Source organism: Microcebus murinus, chromosome 11 (assembly GCF_040939455.1).
Source record: "Microcebus murinus isolate Inina chromosome 11, M.murinus_Inina_mat1.0, whole genome shotgun sequence".
In the NCBI taxonomy this organism is placed as follows: Eukaryota; Metazoa; Chordata; class Mammalia; order Primates; family Cheirogaleidae; genus Microcebus; species Microcebus murinus.
Window position 1 is genome coordinate 101,208,223 of NC_134114.1, and position 8,264 is coordinate 101,216,486.

General features: G+C 41.7%; 1 pseudogene; it reads right to left on the bottom strand.

Annotated features, from left to right (window-relative positions):
* Positions 1–746: 746 nt before the first annotated feature.
* LOC105862211 (olfactory receptor 6K2-like) lies at positions 747–7,842 on the bottom strand (annotated as a pseudogene).
* Positions 7,843–8,264: the final 422 nt, after the last annotated feature.

The window sequence follows — 8,264 nt, forward strand, 5'->3', positions numbered from 1 at the left end:
CAAGCACCACATATACTCACCAGCAAATTGGTATTAACTGAGCAGCACCTAAGTGGACACATAGGTACTACAGTAATAGGTTATTGGGCAGGTGGGAGGGGGGAGGGGACGGGTATATACATATATAATGAGTGAGATGTGCACCATCTGGGGGATGGTCATGCTGGAGACTCAGACTTGTGGGGGGAGGGGGGGAATGGGCATTTATTGAAACCTTAAAATCTGTACCCCCATAATATGCCGAAATAAAAATAAAAAAATATATGTACAATGCATTTAATCACAGTGAATATAAAGACTAGTTTTTTATTTATCAAGAAAAAATTGATTATCTAATGAATTACTTAGATTGCTTATTGATCAATATTTGAATACTCAATTTAGGAATTTGAGTCATTCTTCAAATATATATACTGGAGACACTGTGAAGAAAACTTAGACTTATAAAGATAATTTTGAAATTACCATGTATTCCAAATAAATGTTTTGATTGTATTAAAATTAAGTTTATGTAGATTATTTCAACAAAATGAATTTACCTCCAATAACTTGAGTGATAAAAAGTTTAATTAACTCAAAAATATTTCAAATTTGATAAAGATTGAAAGGAAGCTATTGACTTCAACTATTAGTGAATTTTGTTTATTGGTGACCTTTGGGAGACCAGTTTCAGTAAAATGCTGATGGAAAAACACAGATTTCTGAGGATGAAGAGAAATCAGCAACCACTGTATGTAGACTCCCAACTAAGAGCTCTTACTGGAGGTTCCTGGTCTAATGAAAAGAGATTTTAGCTTGACCCACGTGATTTTTTTATAGCTTCTTTTATCTCTTAATTCCTCAGGCTATCAATAATGGGATTGAAGAAGGGGGACAAAACTGCAAAGCGTAGGCACCGGCTATGTCCCAGAACACGGAGTCGGTGGCAGAGGAAGCAGGTACATGAGAGCCACATTACCAAACAAGAGCAAAGGAACAGTGAGGTGGGAGATGCATGTTGAAAATGCTCTGCGGCAGCCTTTGACTGAACGCACGAGCAGTGTTGGAGACTAAGACCCTCCACATTCCAACGACTTGTCCTGACTTGTCCTGACTTGTCCTACGCAGGAAAAATAGCCTAAGATGAAAATAGCACCCAGCCCTCCAGCTATAGTTCCGAGAAGAATGCATTACAGCTTTCGGTGCCATTGAGATGCTGATTGGGGCTGATTAGCCCACACCCAAGCCTCATCATCCCCCCACTCTATTTTTCTGTTTCTACTTCCTTGTTTTCTGTATATAAAACCTACTAAAAATCCAAGTAAAGTAGACCTTGACAACCCTTTGCTTGGTCTCGTTTCTTTCTCTCGCTCATCTCTTTCAGGCACGGTCCCCTCGCCCCCGCGAGTAACAGAAGGTCCCGCGGGTCGGGACAGAGCAGAATCACAGCCACGACACCAGTGCAGGACGTGACAGTGAGCATCGCAGCTGTGACACTCTCCACTGTACAGACAACGCCAACAGTCTGAATCATGACCATGGCGTGTGTCTGCGCAAGCCAGGTGCAGCACTGACAGGAAGTGCAGAAGATGTGCTTAAGGTGGTTTGAGCCACAACATGGCAAGGAAATCTCAGGGAGGGGTGTGATAAGGCCACAAACACAGCAACTTAAAGTCAGCTGGGCACACAGCTTGGGGGTCATGAGAGTTGGATACTGAAGAGGGCTGCAGATGGCCAGGTAGCGATCACAGGCCATAGCTGTCAAGAAACACATCTCACTGGTGCCTGTGGAATGGAAGAAATACATGTGCAGGAAACAACCATGTAAGGAAATGCTCTTCCTTTCACTAAGCAGGCCTGACAGCATCTTCGAGATGGTTGCTGTGGTAAACCAGATCTCCAGAAAAGAAAGCACACTAATAGAGAAGGACATAGGAGTGTGGAGGTGAGTATTCAGACGGACCACTGTGACGACTGTGGGGAAAGCGAGGCAGGCCCGCAAGGAGATCAGCTGCTTCTCTCCACAAAGCCAGGTCCCTTAGACGGAGGATAAGGAAATTGATAGGAAATAGAATAAAAGAATACACAGCGTCTAAGGTATAGTTTACAGTTTTATATAAAAAGATCAGAATAATCACAGCAGGGTTACTCAGGAGACTGGACATATCCCCATGAATGTCCAGCAATATGGTTAGACTCACATAGGCTTTTATAACCAGATATCAATTACCAGTTGCCACAGTGACACATTTACGTATCAGGGAATGCAGTTGCTATAGTAACAGGATTACACAGGTAGTGAGTTAGGGTCAAAAGTCCTCTCAAAGGGCTTCTAACAGATTCTAATCTATCCAGGTGAACAAACAGGTACGAAGTCTTTCAGGGACTAACTTCTAAGTTCTAAGAGGTAGTTATCAATTAACAAAGATATAACAAACGAGGTATAGTGACCCTATATTTCTTTGATTTAGTTTTGTGGACTTAAAGGCAGACAGTCAGGAGAGAGCAGGAAACTCATCTCTACAAAACAGGTTGTTTATAACCACAGGGGCGCATCTCTGGGCAAAGTGCACTCATTGTCTCTGGCTCCCATCCTGTGGGCCGTATTTACCCTGCCTTGCCTTTCAAGAAGCAAGGAAGCTCACAGATTTTGAGATACCAGGAAGCCTTCCTGGAAAACATCCCTATCGGAGATTTGAGAGCTCTCCCAAGGCAGCCTCTGATTAGAGCACCAATGAGCTCACATATTCCATCATGGCAAAACCTTCAAACTCCTGTTTCTGTCTTTAATATAGCAATATTGGGCGATACAATAAAATAATGATCTTAAGAGCTACATCTCATTAATTTCTCAATCATATTTCCCCAACAGATGATGACCAGGTTTTCAACAACAACAATGAAAGCATGGGTGAACAGCAGCATAACAAAGCAGATTACAGGCTCTCCCCAGGAATAAGAGAAAGAAGAGAAGATAAGCTCCTATAAGGTGGTCACAATTGGGGGGTCTCCATCTCCAAGTTGGAAGTGAGAGTTTCAACTCCCAGTGCACTCAAGCCTTCTAGGAGGTTCCACTGATCAGAGGTTCCATTAATCAGAAGTCGGCCTCTGGATAGATCCCTGTATTGGGGTACAGAGGAAGACAAGGGAAGAAGGGACTGGTCCATATCCCATGGTTGCTTACAAATAAAGTCACAGTATAGAAAAAGTCCAGTCCGAAAGCACAGCCAGTATTTTGGACCAGTGATTCTCAAATTTTAGTATGTGTCAGAACCACTTGTTATTAAAACTCTGATTGCTGGTGCCCATACTTAAGAGTTTCTAATCTATCAGGTCTTAGGTAGGACCCCAGAATTTGCATTTCTAACAAATTCCCAGGCAATGTTTTTCCTGCTGGTCAGGGGACTATGATTTGAAACCACTTTGTTCAGATAAACAGAATTTGACAGGACATTGAAATATAGCAATTAAAATGATTTTCTTTCCTGAATTCAGATCTTATGTGCAGGGGAAAGTTGAGGCAGGGCCATAAGGAGATCAACTGCTTCTCCCCACAAAGCCAGGTCCCTTAGATAGGGGTCGCCACAGAGGATAAGGAAATTGATAGGAAATAGAGAGGATAAAAGAATACACGGCGTCTAAGGTATAGTTTATAGTTTTATATAAAAAGATCAGAATAATCACAGCAGGGTTACTCAGGAGACTAGATATATCCCCATGAATGTCCAGCAATATGGTTAGATTCACACAGTTTTTTATAATCACAGATATCAATTACCAGTTGTCAGGGTAACATATTTGCATATTAGGGAATGCATTTGCTATAGAACAGGATTACACAGATAGTGGGTTAGGGTCAAAAGTCCTCTCAAAGGGCTTCTAACAAGTTTTAATCTATCCAGGTGAACAAACAGGTACAAAGTCTTTCAGGGACAAACCTCTAAGTTCTAAGAGGTAGTTATCAATTAACAAAGGTATAACAAAAGAGGTATAGTGACCCTATATGTCTTTGATTTAGTTATCAGACAGTCAACAGAGAGTAGGAAGCCTGTTTTCTATGAAACAGGTTGTTTATAACCACAGGGGCGCATCTCTGGGCAAAGGGCACTCATTGTCTCTGGCTCCCATCCTGTGGGCCATATTTATCCTGCCTCGTCTTTCAAGGAAACAGGGAGGTGCACAGTTTCTCAGATACCAGGAAGCCTTCCTGGAAAACATCCCCACCGGAGCCATGAGAGCCCTCCCTTGACAGCAGCCTCTGACAAGGGAACCATTGAGTTCACACATTCCTTTAGGGCAAAACCCTGCAAATTCCGTTTCTGTCTTTAATATCGGTGATATAATAAAATAATGATCTTATGAGCCACTTTTCATTAATTCCTCAATAATATTTCTCAACCCTTATGGATTCCCTAACAATATCGCCAAAGCTGTTGCAAAATTCTTTCCTCAAGCTCCCAGTTCATCTGATTCTTCGCATATGACTCAACTGAATATTTTAACAATAAAGGCAGAGCCATCACTGGTGATTTCTGTCCATCTTCCCTTTCTTCCTCTAAATAATTCACCCTCTTTTTACGTATATATTCTTAAGAATAATTCAGAGAATATTTACAGGAGAAAAACTATAGAAATGTTCGTGTGTCATTTTATTTTCCTTTAAAGGATGATCCATTCTATCTCCTTCCATCCTTTCTGTTCTGCATTTTCTACATAAGGGGATCTTAAGGGTGTTTTATATCACAAGTTTTTGGTCAAATGAAATATCCATGGAAACTGAAAATACTTATTGCAAGGATTTAATCCCCTCAATCACTATGAAAAAGAAATCATAATTAACTGATTTTACAGATAAAAAATATTGAATCTCAGAGAGTTTGTAATTTGACCAAGATCTCTGAGATAGGAAATGGTGAGATCCAGAAAATGAATCTAACCTCTATAATTTCAGAGTCTTGTCTAGAACAAACCCCTATGCCTACTGGCTTTGGGACTAACCAGAAAAATAAAATTTCTAGATCCCAGAGTTTGGATTTGTGTGTTGAAACAAAGCACACAAGCCTAAAATTATGGAAATGCTAAGTGAATAGCTCAATAAAGTTTCTAAAGCAAACACACCCAGTAACACAATAACTAGTAAATTACCAATCCTCCAGGAGCCCCTAAAGGTTTCCATCCCAAGTCACGGCTCTTTCTTCCCCAAAGGTAAAAATTATATTCTAATTCTGAATCATTTTTTTATTTAAATTGAGTCATATAAAATGTACTTTTTATGTCAGAATAATTTTTTATGTTTGTTAGTCTCATGCTTATTTTTGGATGCGGCTGTAGTTTAATTTTTATACTATTCATTATGTATGTTATATACATAATATCATATTTTATTATTTTTCTGTATATTAGACTATATTTGTATATAAACAGTCATAATCACATTTTACTGAACTTTATAACTAATGTACATTTGTGTTGTTTCCAGTTTGAAAAAAATACCAAATAATGCTGCTGTGGACATTATTTTCCACTATGAATATATGCAGACATACATGTAGATGCCTAAGAGTGGAAGTGTTAGATCATAGAGAATGTATATGTCTACTTTTAGGAGATATTACTGAAGGGTTTTGAAAATTATTGTAACAGTTTACATGTACAACAGAATATGAAAGTTCCAGTTGCTCACCAACACTTGATATTGCCTTTTTAAAAAATTTTAGCCATTGCATACTGATATCACACTGTGGTTTTAATTTGCTTTCTATTTCCTTCCCTGGGTAGCACTCCTAAAGCTAAGTCCTGAAATCTCGTTGAAAATTATTTCCAAGTAAGAGGTATCTCTAAATGAGAGATGCTGCTAACCTAGCAGTTAGGGAGCTCAAGGTAGGAGAATTGCCTGAGGCCTGAAGCTTGACACAAGCCTGGGCAACATAGTGAGACCAGTCTCTACAAAAACAATGTTAAAATTAGCCAGAATGGAGGCACATGCCTGTAGTTTTATCTTCTCAGGAGCCTGAGGCAGAAAGATGGCTTGAGCCCCAGCATTGAATGTTGCAGTGAGCAATGATCATGCTACTGTACTCTCTAGCTTGTGTGAAAGATTAAAACTCTGTCAAAAATAAAGTAAAATAAAACCAGACCTGAGAAACTTACTATACTTGCTCTAGGGAAAAAATGGGTAAATAATAATTTTTAACAAATGGAATATATGACTAGTTTTTTTCTTCTGAAATCTACCTCTTCTTGCCTATTAGAAGGTATTTTCTTATCTTTCAAGATTGACTGCTAATATTAATTTTATTGTTAATAAAAAACAAGTTGACATGAGTGAACAAATCTTTTCAAGGTGAGAAACTCAAGGTGAGGAGCAGTGGTGACAGGAATATGTCTAACTCAAGTGTCAAGTCAGGCCATCCTACCACTTGGGACACGCTCCCACTCCCATCCTGCTCACCATGGTGCTCAAAGACCATCCTCCCCAGAGCCACTGAACGATTCCTGCACCACACTGAGTGCCTAAAATGCAAATTGCTTCTCAAGTTCTTGTGCCACCTCACTATGGAAGGTTTTCCTTGTCCTTGGAGATGCTTTTTCTCCCCTTATGAGTGTGAGGAGATCGAAAGAACGGGAAATATTTCTGTGTTTTCCCCTCAAAACCAGCAACGGATTGGCTGACCAATGTCTCCAAGAAATGGAAACTGGAGTTGGGGGAGGAAAATCATAAATGTCTCAAGGGGTTAGCTTTTTAGATAAAAGATGCATCATAAGACTCCTCTCAGCCCCAGCGCAACCGACAAGCTGCTCCCCAGAGGCTCCAGCCCATCCCCCAGGCCGTCCTCTGGAGAGAGACGACTCACACTGACATCCACCAGACACTGCAGGAGGCATGGCTGCTGTGGGCATCCTGGGTCATCCTCAGATAGGTGTGAAACCCATGACAAGAAAAAGACAGGAGGGTGGCTGAGGACACATCACCTCGTAAAGTTTCCACAAAAGAAACTCAACGTAAAGACAATGGTAAGATGTCTGTGCCTACGAAAGATAAAAAGAGAGACAGAAAGACATTTTACAGAGGAGTGTCAGGTGAACATTTTCTAAATTCCTCTCATGTGAAATTAGATTGAAGTGACTCTAGTGCCCTGGGTTCTCACCTAAGAACACAGAACTATAAGTCAAATGCATTTTTTTTGTAAATTACTAACTTAGTGAGAATAAAAATTTGGGCTTAACCAACAATAAAGCACCAATTAACCTCTGATTATGTAACCAGAAAATAGCCACCGTGATAGTCCATCAACAACAAAAAAAACTAAACATTTGCTTCTTTATGCACCTTATAAAAACCTTTCCTTCAAGCCTTCCACTAGACCCCAAACTACGAACCATGTCTGGGTGCTTCTGGATTCATAAATTGCTATTTGCGCTAACAAACTCTTCAAATGCTTTAACCCTTAGTATAATTTTTAGCAGGATACAGGACTGGAGACCTCACAGACCACAGCCTCCTCTATGCACAAGCCCCGCACGTGGAGTGAGCATCTTCTCCTAATGACCCTTCCTTTGTCACCACAATGTGGAAGACTTGGGGCTGCAGGTGCAGAGTTGCCCTCAGAGGATGGGACAGGATGCCTGGGGTCCTGGCTGCCAGCCTAGCCCTACCCCGCAGCTGAAGGGGACTGAGGGCCGAGCTGTACCAGTGGGGACTCAGATCTACAGACAATACAGCTGACCACCGGCTGGGAAACCTGGGTCCCCCACAGCCAGTTTCAGCGCGTTCCAACTACCCCCAATCCGTCAGGACACGTGGCCCACACACTCACCAGTTCCTGGCTTCTGGAGTGCCCTGCCATCCTCTACACAGATCATCCCGTACCTGCACACCATGGGACGACAGAGTCCGCAGCAGAGCCACCCAGGCGGCCCAGACTCAGCAATGGAGAAGAGCAGCGAACACAGACGAGTCCGGCTGGCGCCAAAGACAAAGCCCCCTCGGGATCATGGAAGACCCGCTCCTCTTCCGCTGCACGCGGGATTGGACTGTTCCCACATTGGATAGGGTCCCAAGCCCCACCCTTTTGGGCCCTGAGTGACAGGTGTTGCAACATTGCTAACGGTAAAAAACTGTCTAAAGAAAGCTGGGTGGAGGACTGAGGGAGGGGGGAGGAAAAAAGGGTTGTGCTCTAAAAAGTCCCCAGTACCAACAGGTGTATTTCTCAAAAAAGCTAACCGCCAAGTTCCGCTTCTGTATGCCCGCTCGGCTTGCACAGCTGCCCGCTTCTAGGGTATAA